This window comes from Littorina saxatilis, linkage group LG12, assembly GCF_037325665.1.
Source record: "Littorina saxatilis isolate snail1 linkage group LG12, US_GU_Lsax_2.0, whole genome shotgun sequence".
NCBI classification, from domain to species: domain Eukaryota; kingdom Metazoa; phylum Mollusca; class Gastropoda; order Littorinimorpha; family Littorinidae; genus Littorina; species Littorina saxatilis.
The window spans coordinates 64,988,451-65,002,641 of NC_090256.1; the positions used below are offsets into that span (position 1 = coordinate 64,988,451).

Consider the following 14,191-nt stretch of genomic DNA (forward strand, 5'->3'; position numbering starts at 1 on the left):
CTTTTACTCGGCATTATTCGAGGGCTTTTTATTTTTGTCTTTATTTTTAGTCCTTCGTTTGGCTGGCCGTGAAGGTATAAGCTTGTGTTACTGTTAGCATCATGTACTGACTGACATTTGGCATCAGCATCACTATCACTATCACTGAGGGCTGAACCGAACTACAGCTGGAAGAAAGGCGGCCTCCGTTACAGTGGTCAGCCTCCGTTGGGATCCTGGTCAGTTTTGTCTGGTCCAGCGGAACTCGATTGGACCCTCGGGGTCTCTTTGAGAGAATTCCTCACTTGATGGACAAAGAGAATGGACATGCGTGCGCGTGCGAGAGAAAGAGAGAAAGAGAGTGAGAGAGAGAGAGAGAGAGAGAGAGAGAGAGAGAGAGAGAGAGAGAGAGAGAGAGAGAGATTTCTTTGGACATGACTCGGAATTCTCTTCAACCAACCTTGATTTTTAGTCCTCAAGGGTTTCTATCTGGGAATCATCATTGGAGATTGTGAACCTCGTGGAGTAAATATCCTCCTCGTCACTGTTATATGACGCTCATCGTTTTACTCATCATCATCGCTGCCGTCATCAAGACTCGTTGATGTGGCTGAAGCGGCATTATGAAAATAATAGTTTTAATGAGGGAATATTGTAGTATACCCTTGCTTTGTGCATCGTGAACATGACTGACAATGACGTGAGAGTGCATCATCGTGCGCTGAAGGCGTGCGAGTGTGTTTGTGTGTGTGTTCTGAGAATAAAACTGAACTGAGGAAAGGAAAATGACAGCAAGTGATCGCGTAGTGCAAGGATTTAGTAGTTGGGGAAAATACGGATTCTTGGAGAAATGTTAATTCTCTGAGTTTTATGACTTTCCTGTTCGTTGGAAAGCTGTCTTATATGCGGTTGTTGACAAATAAAGCTGCATCGTGATTGGAGGAGAATGAAAGGAGTGAAAAAGTGACGAAAGGGGTTTGATGCATATATTTTGCTGTAGTGTCCTCTTTTTTGAATTTTAAGTTCTCAATATGGCAGTATTAACACCGGGAACTTGCGATTCCGTTTGATATTTTGTACGTTTGTATTATCTTTTCTTTGTGTGTGTATAGCCTGGCTGCATGCCTAGGTAAGTGAACTATTTCATTGTTATCCGCCTAACATAATGATAATTTGCATTATAAGGATAATATTCTGCAGACAATAGTGACATTGAGAATACGCCATTGAATTCTTGATTGTGCGTAAAAAAAAATTAAAGCTGGCAATGTAATGCATTTATGTTGTTCCTTTTCCCACAAAAAAGAAAATATTTGCAGAAGCAATTGCATACATTTAAACTGAAGATGATCAGTTGTTCTTTCGCAGAAGATAATTACATACATGTAAACTAAAAACGATCAAAAGCATTTTCCAAGAGAGGAACTCAAGAATTCTATGACACTGGAATAAAGTTTCACATACCTACTGTTAGTCGAATGTTCGCAATACGTACATTCTTTATAAAAACAGTCTATTATTTTCATAGATGAGTCAATAAAACAAAGCAGCATGAGCTAGTTTTGGAACTGAAAGGTTGTATTCACAAATCTGAAATACATTATTTGTATTTTATACAGTTTGTGTAATACATGTACGTGCTATGTGAAAGTAATGCTTGCACTTGTTGACATAATTATGATGTACATCTTCTTGAGTATTCCGGGTGATAAAAATCAGCTTTTCCTTTTGCATTCTGTACATTCATTTTATTTTTTATTGTGCTCATAATTTTGGGGAAATAGCTTTTGGTACGCTTCTCGTTCATGTTGACGTTTGTTACTGTTTCAAGAAACTGAATCTGTCTGTCAAACTGAAGTAAGTGCTGCGAATAATTTAGCGTAGACTGTGTAGTCCAGAGTTTTTAAAAAAAACACTGTCAGTATGGGGAATCAAGCTGATTGTCGTAGGCCTCAAATTAATTGAGCAAAGTCGACTCCGCGAAGTCAGCTTGACGAAGCTGGCCGCACGAAGCTTTTCACCATTGCCGATTTCGCCAATTGGACAACTTGCTTATTACGCGTAATCGGCTACCGATTCCGCGTAACAGGCTGCCGATTTCGCGAAATGGGCAAGTTTTTTAGAGGCCTCGACGCGTTTTCGGCAAAACGCTGCCGATTTCGCGAAATAGGCAACAAACGCTGCCGATTTTGCGAAATAGGCAACGTTTTGCCGATTACGCGAAATGGCCAAAAATGTTGCCGATTCCACAATTCCGTGAATTCGGCACGACATATACATTCGTATAAAGTATCCCTTAGGTCTTATAGATGCTGGTCATTATAAGAATGTAAATAAATATCTGGCTCTTAGTATGCTCATCATTCATGACTCATTTGTACAAAAACTTGGTTCATGCTTGGCATAATCGCACTGCTGCTAAAATGTGTGTTATTTTATAGGACAGCGGAGAGTGATTCTTGAGTAGCCTAGTACGGTATCACATATATATATTGTATTGATTGGGTGCCACCGGCACGGTTGGCCTAGTGGTAAGGCGTCCGCCCGGTGATCGGGAGGTCGTGGGTTCAAACCCCGGCCGGGTCATACCTAAGACTTTAAAATTGGCAATCTAGTGCCTGCTCCGCCTGGCGTCTGGCATTGGTCCGGTGTCAGAATAATGTGACTGGGTGAGACATGAAGCCTGTGCTGCGACTTCTGTCTTGTGTGTGGCGCACGTTATATGTGATATGGCCCTTCGTGGTCGGCTGGGCGTTAAGCAAACAAACAAACAAAAATTGATTGGGTGCCTTTGTCATGTACAAAGAGGCTTTAAAACCTTTGCCAAAATGCTTTCACAGGTGTTTTTTAAAAAGACAAAACCATCTTCTTTTTGTTTGTTTGTTACTAAAGCCATTTTTCCAGTGTCGATGTTATTCGCTATACCTTTTCATCATGCAAGGTGAAAACTGGTATATGAATAGCATGCACGCTAGAAAAAAGGCAACTGATACAAAAAATGTTTAAAAAAACTAAAACAAAACCAAAACCACTACAGTCAAGTAATAGTAAGTAACACTGGGAGACAGTTTCACGCTCAGTCACTTAAGTAAGAATGTAGCTACTCTTAATGAATTACAGGTGGCCATTACACCAGCTTTAAGAAGAGAAAATACCCCCCCCCCCATCCCCAAACAAAAAAAGTATAAAAAGTTTCAGCTTTGGGCTACAGTATACATTAGGAAAATAATGATATACACTGCTCTTGATAAAAGCAAGAAAACCCTTCCCTTTTGGAAAAACGTACCCAAAAGCGCTTTCAAAAAGAAAAAAAAATGTATTTGCTTGAAGTCCACCTTTGCATCCCTCAAATAGTATAACAATAGTCTGTCCTTAAAAATGTATTACTATGCAAAATATTGCAGACTAGCAAACGGCATTTTGGCTTAACGGTTTTATCGCTGTGAGCCAATAAAAAACCTCGAACGGTAGCTATTGTGTATAAAGTTTTCCAAGCAGTCTAATTAATCACTAATCATAATAATAGCCCTCACATTATACAGGATTTGGGATTCGACTCTTTACGATAGTGATGTGCACTTGACTCATGCTTTTTCCCCTCAAAACCTGTTTGTTTGTTTGTTTGTTTGTTTGTTTTGGGCTTTTTATTTAATATGTTTTAACTTTTTAAGCCTACAGTCTTATTTGTTATCTTTGGTTTTGTTTTCTTTTTCTGGACTTGAATTGTTTACGCTGTTGTTATTTATGATTATTATTGTTATGATATGATGTACTTTAATAGCCTGTGAGCTACGCTTGTGGGTGGACACTGAATATGATGCTTGTTATCTACGATTACTGCGGTTACGCTGGGATGAAGTGAATAATAAAGCGTTGCTAGTGAAAATCTGCGAAGATGTGTGTGGTGTTTTTTTCTCAGAACAATTGCCTCTCGGCTCAGGTTTTGTCTTGCTGTGTGTGTGTGCGTGTGTGTGTGTGTGTGTGTGTGTGTGTGTGTGTGTGTGTGTGTGTGTATGTGTGTGTGTGTGAAACCCCAACACAAAAAACACTTGAATCCAAAAACAATTACAGATTATTTTCCTTTTAGTTGTCTGTCTGCTCTTCTGTTTGGTTCAATTTTGTTTTGCTTTTTGAGTCACTTGAGAAAAAGTGACTCTATGTAATCGGTCAGTGTTAGTCTGTCCGGCCGGCCGACGGCCGGCCGTCCGTAGACACCACCTTAACGTTGGACTTTTCTCGGAAACTATCAAAGCGATCGGGCTCATATTTTGTTTAGTCGTGACCTCCAATGACCTCTACACTTTAACGATGGTTTCGTTGACCTTTGACCTTTTTCAAGGTCACAGGTCAGCGTCAAAGGAAAAATTAGACATTTTATATCTTTGACAAAGTTCATCGGATGTGATTGAAACTTTGTAGGATTATTCTTTACATCAAAGTATTTACATCTGTAGCCTTTTACGAACGTTATCAGAAAAACAAGGGAGATAACTAGCCTTTTCTGTTCGGCAACACACAACTTAACGTTGGGCTTTTCTCGGAAACTATAAAAGTGACCGGGCTCAAATTTTATGTGAACGTGACTCCCAGTGACCTCTACACTTTGACGTCTGCTTTGGTGACCTTTGACCTTTTTCAAGGTCACAGGTATGTCTTGAAGGAAAAAAATTGAAATATCATATCTCTGAAACTATTCATCGGATTTGATTCAAACTTTATAGGATTATTCTTTACATCAAATTATTTACATCTGTATTGTGTTGTGAATAGCAATTTCTTCCTGTCCATCTGATGCCTCATATAATATTCAGAACTGCGAAAGTGACTCGATCGAGCGTTTGCTCTTCTTGTTTTTCAATCAAATTGATTGAAATTTTGGCCCGCAATTTTTGACGAAGGCCGGACTTTGGTATTGCATTTCAGCTTGGTGGCTTAAAAATTAATTAATGACTTTGGTCATTAAAAATCTGAAAATTGTAAAAATATTTGTTTTTTTTTAAACGATCCAAATTTACGTTTATCTTATTCTTCATCATTTTCTGATTCCAAAAACATATAAATATGTTATATTCGGATTAAAAACAAGCTCTGAAAATTAAAAATATAAAAATTATTATTAAAATAAAATTTCCGAAATCAATTTAAAAACAATTTGATCTTATTCCTTGTGGGTTCCTGATTCCAAAAACATATAGATGTGATATGTTTGGATTAAAAACACGCTCAGAAAGTTAAAAAGAATAGAGATAAAGAAAAGCATGCTATCCTTCTCAGCGCAACTACTACCCCGCTCTTGTCAATTTCACTGCCTGTGCATCGAGCGGTGGACTGACGATGCTACGAGTATACGCTCTTGCTGTAAAAATGCAGTGAGTTCAGTTTCATTCTGTTTGTTCGACAGCTTGACTAAATGTTGGAATTTCGCCTTACGCGACTTGTTTTTTTGTGTGTGTGTGTCCTGTTTAAAACAAATGTAATAAAACAATATACGCACACAATGTTGGTGCATAATATGTGTGTTTGCACATGATAATTTTGTGTTTTGCTCACAATTATAACGTCCTATTAAAATGTCTGAAAGCAGTCAAATGTCCTATTGATGCCGAAGAGCTCAGGATATTTGTCCTATAGGTATGAATTTGTGGCAACATCCCTGCTTATACATGTAGTACTTAGCAAGTTTGTGTTGTTCTCAGAGACCCTGATATTTGGCCACTGACACATAGTGACGTACTGGTTCTGACATATATATATATATATACTGGTTTGATGACACATTGGTCAGCTGGCCGGTCAACCATCCCATAGTTATGTCATGTAGGAGGTCTTCTGACCTTCAATTTTTCTACTGAAAGGGACAAGGAGATTTGGACCTATGGGTAGTTTCAATCCAGGTCCAACTGACCTATTGTCCTCTGAGTGTGAGTGAGAACTACACTGACTGCTGGACAAGTCGTAACATTACAGGTTGTACTTATGCAAAACTTTCTATTGTCAACGGCTGAGCCTGGATAAGATGCCTGTGCTTTTGCCAAAGTACATTTTCACAGTGCTCTGTCAACCGTTACACATCTCTCGCACACTTTCTCAAACATAATTATCTTTGTGCAGATGGCCTTTTTGAGTCACTTGAGAAAAAGTGACTCTATGTAATCGGTCAGTGTTAGTCTGTCCGTCCGGCCGTCCGTAGACACCACCTTAACGTTGGACTTTTCTCGGAAACTATCAAAGCGATCGGGCTCATATTTTGTTTAGTCGTGACCTCCAATGACCTCTACACTTTAACGATGGTTTCGTTGACCTTTGACCTTTTTCAAGGTCACAGGTCAGCGTCAAAGGAAAAATTAGACATTTTATATCTTTGACAAAGTTCATCGGATGTGATTGAAACTTTGTAGGATTATTCTTTACATCAAAGTATTTACATCTGTAGCCTTTTACGAACGTTATCAGAAAAACAAGGGAGATAACTAGCCTTTTCTGTTCGGCAACACACAACTTAACGTTGGGCTTTTCTCGGAAACTATAAAAGTGACCGGGCTCAAATTTTATGTGAACGTGACTCATTGTGTTGTGAATAGCAATTTCTTCCTGTCCATCTGATGCCTCATATAATATTCAGAACTGCGAAAGTGACTCGATCGAGCGTTTGCTCTTCTTGTTTTTTCAATGTCACCATATTCGTTGTTGTCTTGTTACATGTCTGTATGAACAAAGCCACATTCAAAACAAATACATAGATGCATTGATTTTTATCTTTCTCCACCTATTCTATTACTATGTACATTGTAGAAAAAGTCGTATTTAAAGGCAAAACACGCGAGCACACACGAAGTGTCACCTTAGCGGCAGCTGTTCACCCCTATTCGCGATCGAAGCACACGTCACCATTCCCTAGGTCAGTTGCCTGTACATTTTCTCGTAGCATTTCTTGCTGTCACATCTTGATCGAAATGTTAATGTGACACGCTTTCTGTTTCTCTTTCTTTCTGCCTCTGTTTGAGTCCGTGTCAGTCTGTCTGTCTGCCTGTCTCCTCTCCCTGTCGTCTCCTCTCCCTGTCTCATAGTTTCTCTCCCTCTCACTCGCTGAGAACTCCCTCTCTCAGTCACACACACACACACACACGAACACACATACACGCACGCACGCACGCATGCAAGCACGCACACACACACACACACACACAGAAAGACAGACAGACAGACAGACGGACGGACAACTTGAACAAACAGATTGACAGAAAGAGATAGTCTCTTCTAGCAAAACACCGTGACTATACGCAGGTAAACATATTACCTTGCCGGAATAGCAGTCCGACGTTGCCATCGCAATGCTCAGGAAGTCTCAGCGTTGCCAAATTCCAGCCAAACACCAAGTCTCTGATAACAACGCAGACTTTGTACCTGACTGAAATAGATCTCTCTCTCTCTCTCTCTCTCTCTCTCTCTCTCTCTCTCTCTCTCTCTCTCTCTCTCTCTCTCTCTCTCTCTCTCCAGGCTCACCCTCTCTCTCTCCCTCCCACACGTACACACACACACACACACACACACATGTACACACCCCCACAAACAGCTTCTCATAAGAATGATGCAGAAAATGGATTTGAACGCGCGCCAGACAATGAGATGCAGTGTGTGTAGTTGGCCTTTACATACAAGAATCGCTAGTACACACCATGCAGTGTTGACGATGAGAGCCAGCGTGATAAAAGTACGAAGTAAGGGCCGAGAGAAGAGAAAGAAACAAACAAACAAATACAAAAATTTGAAAAAATCAGTGAAAGAACGTATGGGGGAGAAAAAAGTAGAAGAAGCTCCAACAAAGAGAAGGCAAGAGAGAGAGAGAGACCAGAGAAAAAGAGAGTGAGACAGAGACAGAGACAGACAGAGAGACAGAGACAGACAGACAGATACAAAGAGAGACAGACAGGCATATCAGGCAGACAGAGAGAGAGACAGACACAGACAGACAGACAGACATATAGACAGGCAGATAGACAGAGAGTGACACCGACAGATAGACAGACAGACAGACAGACAGACAGGCAGACAGACAGACAGACAGACAGACAGACAGACAGACAGACAGACAGACAGAAAGAGATTATTAAAGGGGGACGTTGCAAGGAATATCTCGTCGCGATATAACCTTCGTGGTTGAAAACGACGTTAAACACCAAATAAAGAAAGAAAGAAAGAAAGCAAGGAATATCCTTGTCAACTTTTAGAAACTGACGTTTGGATTTTTTTCAAACAAAATAAAAACTTCTCCAAAGAAATAATTAAAATGATAGTTTCTGAAGATTGTATAAGTTTGACCACAAGCTAACAATATAGCTATTCTGATGGACACGTGGGGGAATTCGGGGGCTGTGATTGGATGGTCTCTTCCGATCATCAAAGCATAATGCTACGGAAGTCGGCCATTTTTGCCAATATCCAAAAGCATATTGGCAATAACAAAGACGCATGGTTCCGGTTTACCCATCTGTACCACACGATGTTAACAATCGACAACAGCATACACTGACAACTTGAAATTCTTCTCGGGAATGTTTTTCAGCTTTACAAATGTCGATAGCATACCCTTTTCTGCTAACTTCACAATGAAACAGGAATAAACAAATTATTTTCTGTCCCTAAACTGACACCACAAAATGCCCAAAGTCGAAAGATGTACAAACAGGGGAGTAAAACGGAACAGCCGTTTTTGTGTGCCTGTGTGAGCTCAGTTGCCGACTGACACAAACTTTCGCATTCGGCTTTTCTTATCTCGTAACTCCACACTAAATACCCCACTTCCCCTCTGAAGTATTGATGTACAACCCATGGCACTAACATTCATGTAGTCGTTTATAACTGAGGTTGAAAAATTCGCTTCATGACGAGACAAGTATAAATGCCATTCACCCAAACTGAAAACTTCGCTGCCGTCTGCTCGCGTTGTACGGATTAGCTGTTCTCTTCTCCTCCCCTTGTTGCATCCTAGTTCTTCAGTTGTTTCTAGTTTTCCGTTGATGTTGTGTTTTGGTCTTCTTCATATAAAGTAGTCTTGTTCAAAATTAAAAAAAACTCAAACTTCTTTTTGTTGTATACGAATGAACTAATAAAACGCTGTTTAACAGCTGTGTTGTCAAATCGAGGTTTTTTTTTCTCCAAAGTCAGTGTGGCGCCTGCGCAAAACTAATGCGCATAAGAAACGGCGTCTGCTATCAAAACCTGAGATCAACGCATCGACGCAAAAACTGTCATTTTGTAAGTTTGGAACAACAAATCAAGGTCAGAACAGCTATGTAATCGCTATTTTCAGCGTAGCTATAGGGTCCGATATTTAGACTCGAACAAGTATAATGCGACTCGTCTTCGACTCGTCGGCATCATTATACTTGTCTCGTCTAAATATCGGACCCTATTGGTACGCTGCAAACACAATAGCTGTTAATATTGACATAAGCCGGCTTAGAAAGATAACCGCGCGAGTTCCTGTACTTATATATAATTTTGCCGAGAAATATAATATACACAGAAAAAAAACTAAGTTACAGTAATATCGTTTTCGCTAGAAACACAGAAAAGAAAGTGACAGTAATTTTATTTTCGTGAGATACACAGAGAGAAAACTAAGTTATGCTATTTTTGTGTAGGTTATAATGCTATTATTTTGGAAGAGCGTACGTGTCAGCGGTGAAACTGGCAGCGTTGCAGTGATGCCTTTCTCGTGTAGGCCTACGTTACAATGGTGTCAGTTTCGTGAGCGTGTGGGTGAAATTGGCATCATCTCCTACAGCGAATATGTAGGCCCAGGCTAAACTCGAAGACTACAAGAAGGCGGTATTGCGTAACCTCGTGAAGATTTGTTCTCGTAAACACCTTCTGACGTATGGTGTACACACTGAATGCTACCCTGAATGTTCGCCCGACTTCCAGATTGTTTATTGAACGCAAGTTGCATGTCTTGCGTCACGAGGGGGTTAGAAACAGTATGTTGGACTGGCTGAACGGAGATTCTGTTCTTACATTGTCTGCTACACCTCACGCCTCGCATCACCAATTACCACACACACACACAAACACACTGTGACACAGACACACACAGACAGACACACTGACACACACACACACACACACACGCACACGCACACACATACACACACACACACACATGCACGCGCACGTACTGCCACACACACCACACACACACACTGGCACACACACACACACACAGTGCACACACACACACATACATACACACACAAATACACACATACACACTCACACACACACACACACACACACAGACACCCACACACACAGACACACACACCGAGACACACACACACACACACACACACAAACACACACACACACATACACACACACACACACGCACACACACACACATACACACATACACACACACACATACACACACACACACACACTGTGACACACACACACACACACACAAGGCCGGCCACGCTATTGATTGTTGGTATGTGTCCAAGTGAAATAACGCTCTTGGCTGAACAGCCCAGCGGGCAGATTTGTGGCGATCAACATGATCGAGTACTCGCCTTCTGTCTTTTTTCTGGCTCTTTTTGTTTGACCAGTCTAAAGTCGGGGTCAAGCCCCGGAACATGCCCCTAAATACATGGTTTTACCGTGACGGCGTTAAACATTACTTAATCATCATTCCCGCCTTGGAGGATGATTTAATTAAATCTTCACGCCTCGGTCTCGAATAACATTAACATGCTGAAGATACGATAGCCTACAAAATAACAACCTTCTTCACGCCTTTTGTGTGAGTGTGTGTGTCTATGTGTGTCTGGTTACAAGCCATTACAATGTCACCCTTGAGTGAATCAGAGCGTGACAAAAAGTGACGGGAATAATGAGTGCCGATCCTGTAAGAATTAGCATATTATTTTAGTTAGGTAAAGCCGTGTTGTGTAAACGTGGAAGCACGCAACAACAGGGCGTTACGTGATACATGTGTGCACATCGAACTACTTGGAACGGTGCCCACTGACTTTCGCATACTGTGCAATAAAAGTGCATTTGCATTTACCCTGCATTTTAACCTGCCAGGCAGAATACATGGAGGGGAGGGGGGGGGGGGTTAGCGGTAAGTTCCTCAGCAAATTAAGATACCGTGTGCGTCAGTGCCTGCGTGCGTGCGTGCGTGTCAGTGTGTGCCGTGTGCGTACTCGTGTGTGTGTGTGTGTGTGTGTGTGTGTGTGCGTTTTTTTGTGTATGTCACGTCGTGTGTCTGTGTGTGTGCGTGCGTATGTCTGCGTGTGTGTGTTAATGTGTGTGTACGTATGTGTGTGTGTGTGTGCGTGTGTGAGTGTATGTGTGTGTGTGTGAATGTGTGTGTGTGTGTGCACGGTGTGTGTGTCTGTGTGTGTGTGTGTGTGTCAGTGTGTGTGTGTCTGTCTGTCTGTCTGTCTGTCTGTGCGGTGTGTGTGAGCGTGTGTCTGTGTGTCCCGGCGTATGTGTCTGTGTTTGTCTGTGTCTGACTAGGCCAATGTGGCCCGTAACCGAAGCGGTGAAGGTCGTGTAACAGCTGCGAAAAAAGACACTGCCTGCTGATGCAATACTTGTTTTGTTTATCTCCTGCACTGAGTCACCGCCATACCGTGTCTGCCCCTAACCTTTCCCCTACCTCCAGCCCATCCCACTACTTCACCTCTTCGCCCTACCCTTTACGTGTGCCTCTCTCAGCCTTGATCGATCAATCTTCATAATATTTGCTTTAGCCGCATCGAGACCATCAATTTGTGAGATAAAGACGTTATGTTTGACCGGCCTGGTGGTAAGGCGTCCGCCCCGTGATCGGGAGGTCGTGGGTTCGAACCCCGGCCGGGTCATACCTAAGACTTTAAAATTGGCAATCTAGTGGCTGCTCCGCCTGGCGTCTGGCATTATGGGGTTAGTGCGAGGACTGGTTGGTCCGGTGTCAGAATAATGTGACTGGGTGAGACATGAAGCCTGTGCTGCGACTTCTGACTGTCTTGTGTGTAAAGGCGGCAGTGATGATGTCGGTGGTGGTGAGTTGGTGATGCCGGTGGAGAGTCTGACTAAAATTGTAAATTCTTTTGAACTCACTGAATTTCAGCAGTATGTTCGGCTTTAGACTGATGAGCAATAATGCTACGACGTTAAAGAGACAGTCTTGTCTGTGCAACCGATCCTGTCAGCCACCACAGATCTGCTTTAATAATTATGGGATACGAGCATATCATGACTTGCACTTGAACTCATACTAAAAATCTACAGCCTAGCTGTGTTCTGCCCAGAGTGGGGATTTTCAGCTTAATTGATTTTGTGAAATATTTCGGCTTGCAAAATTTATTCAGAAAATATTCACACTATGCACAGGTAGCAGCCAGGCTGTTGATGTTTCGTATGTCTCCAAGTAATGCTGTCATCCCGTTTAGAAGACCGAAGAGATACGCGGTGGTGTGTGTGTGTGTGTGTGTGTGTGTGTGTTCTCGGCGATTTGCTATCTTATACTCTTTTATGATGGTCTTTGCTTGGCCTTGGGTATTCTGATTCTGTTTCTTCTCTCTCGGCGCCTCAGTTGTTCAAGCTTTTCTCCCTCCTTTGAAAGGCCCTGTCAGCCCCCTCATTGCACTGAAAATCGCAGAACAAAAGTATCAACACGATACTTTTCTTCGCAGCATCTCGCTGCAGAGTGCCCGGGGACATGGAAGAAGCAGACGAAACCCGTTGCATTCTGGGAAATCGAATCCGGAACCTCACAAATGTTATTGAGTTTGACTCTTGCCAGGGGTGAAGCCGTATTTCATTTCGAAATTGATCAAAAACAAACTGTGTACCTCTTGTATTGATTTGATATAGTCCCCTTTTCAAAGTGTTTATGTTGCAAGAAGTTTTCAAAGGCGGCTAAATACCATGCCGCAGCTCAAGGACGTGGAAGGAAAAAGAAGCAGAAAAAAATTCACTGTGCGGTGATATTTGTTACGGCATGATCACTTTTTTTTAGATTACCACCTGCGCCAAATCTGACGAACTGGCTAAAATTCGTAATGCATTGGATTCTCTTAAACTCAAATAGTTTGAATTCAAATGGGTTACCCGGTACGTATGTGATTATGTTTCGGCAGGTAATTCACCGAACTGGGCCTCCTCAGCTTTCACTTCCGGATTAGTTTCATATCTAGCCTTACATGGTGAGCTATCATATCTGAAAGCCCAGATGTTAATGTTGCCCCTACACCATAGACCCACCTTTGAATCGCGGAGTCGATGCTCAGTCCTACATAGTTACGAGAGAATGGCGACATCTTTAGAAACAATGCAACTGAAAATTGAAAGATAAAAAATTAATTAGATAAGTTAACTGGAAGCAAACACAACTTGAATATGAGAAAATGAACCGAACATTGACTTAGTTCAGTGAGCTGTTGTTTTGTTGATCTGAAAATCGAAATTTGCAGCTTTTCGATGCTGCAACCACGTTCACAATCAGCAAGGTTAAATGCACGCGTGTGTGTGCGCCTGTGAAATATTGAAACATTCTGAATGCAGCCTCTTCAATTGACCAACTCGCTGAGAAAAACGTTCAGTTTCCCAAGAATGTAGACAAGAATGCTGAAGAAAATGAGAAAGATCGCCCCCCACATCCCCCCCCCCCCCCCTTCCCCCAGTCTCCCCTCCCAAGCATTTTGTTGTTCAGTGTTATACACAGTACAGAGAATACACATTCTAGCATGTATGCATCTGTACAGCCTTGTATAAATATCAAGGGCACTTTCATTTTTGAATTGTTGCTTTATGGGCTCGGGACAGAATTTGTACAGAAACATTCCTTTATCAACCTCAATAAATATAACACCAAAAATGCAAAGAAGAAGCGATACTTTAACCGACATCAATAACCTCAACATCGAAAATTCACACACACACACACACACACACACACACACACACACACACACACACACACACACACACACACACACACACATACACACACACCTCACACACACACACACACACACACACACACACACACACACACACACACAAAATCAACAACACGCAGAGGAAACCCACATTTTTTGCGGATTGGATTAAAAGTGGTATAATGTATGTGAGCGATGTGTGTGAGAATGGACGTTTTGCTTCCTATGAAGAAGTGTGTGAAAGAACTGGCTACACTGCAAATAGATTGCTTGAGTAC

General features: G+C 41.8%; 1 protein-coding gene across 2 annotated transcripts in view; it reads left to right on the top strand.

Moving 5' to 3' along the window:
* LOC138982562 (hexokinase type 2-like) overlaps window positions 1-3,869 on the top strand; it is a 29,124-nt gene extending 25,255 nt beyond the window's left edge. For both annotated transcript variants that reach the window (XM_070355883.1, XM_070355882.1), the window contains exon 10: window positions 1-3,869. This exon is cut by the window's left edge and continues 789 nt beyond it. The gene's annotated coding sequence lies outside the window, so the exon portion shown is untranslated.
* Window positions 3,870-14,191: the final 10,322 nt, after the last annotated feature.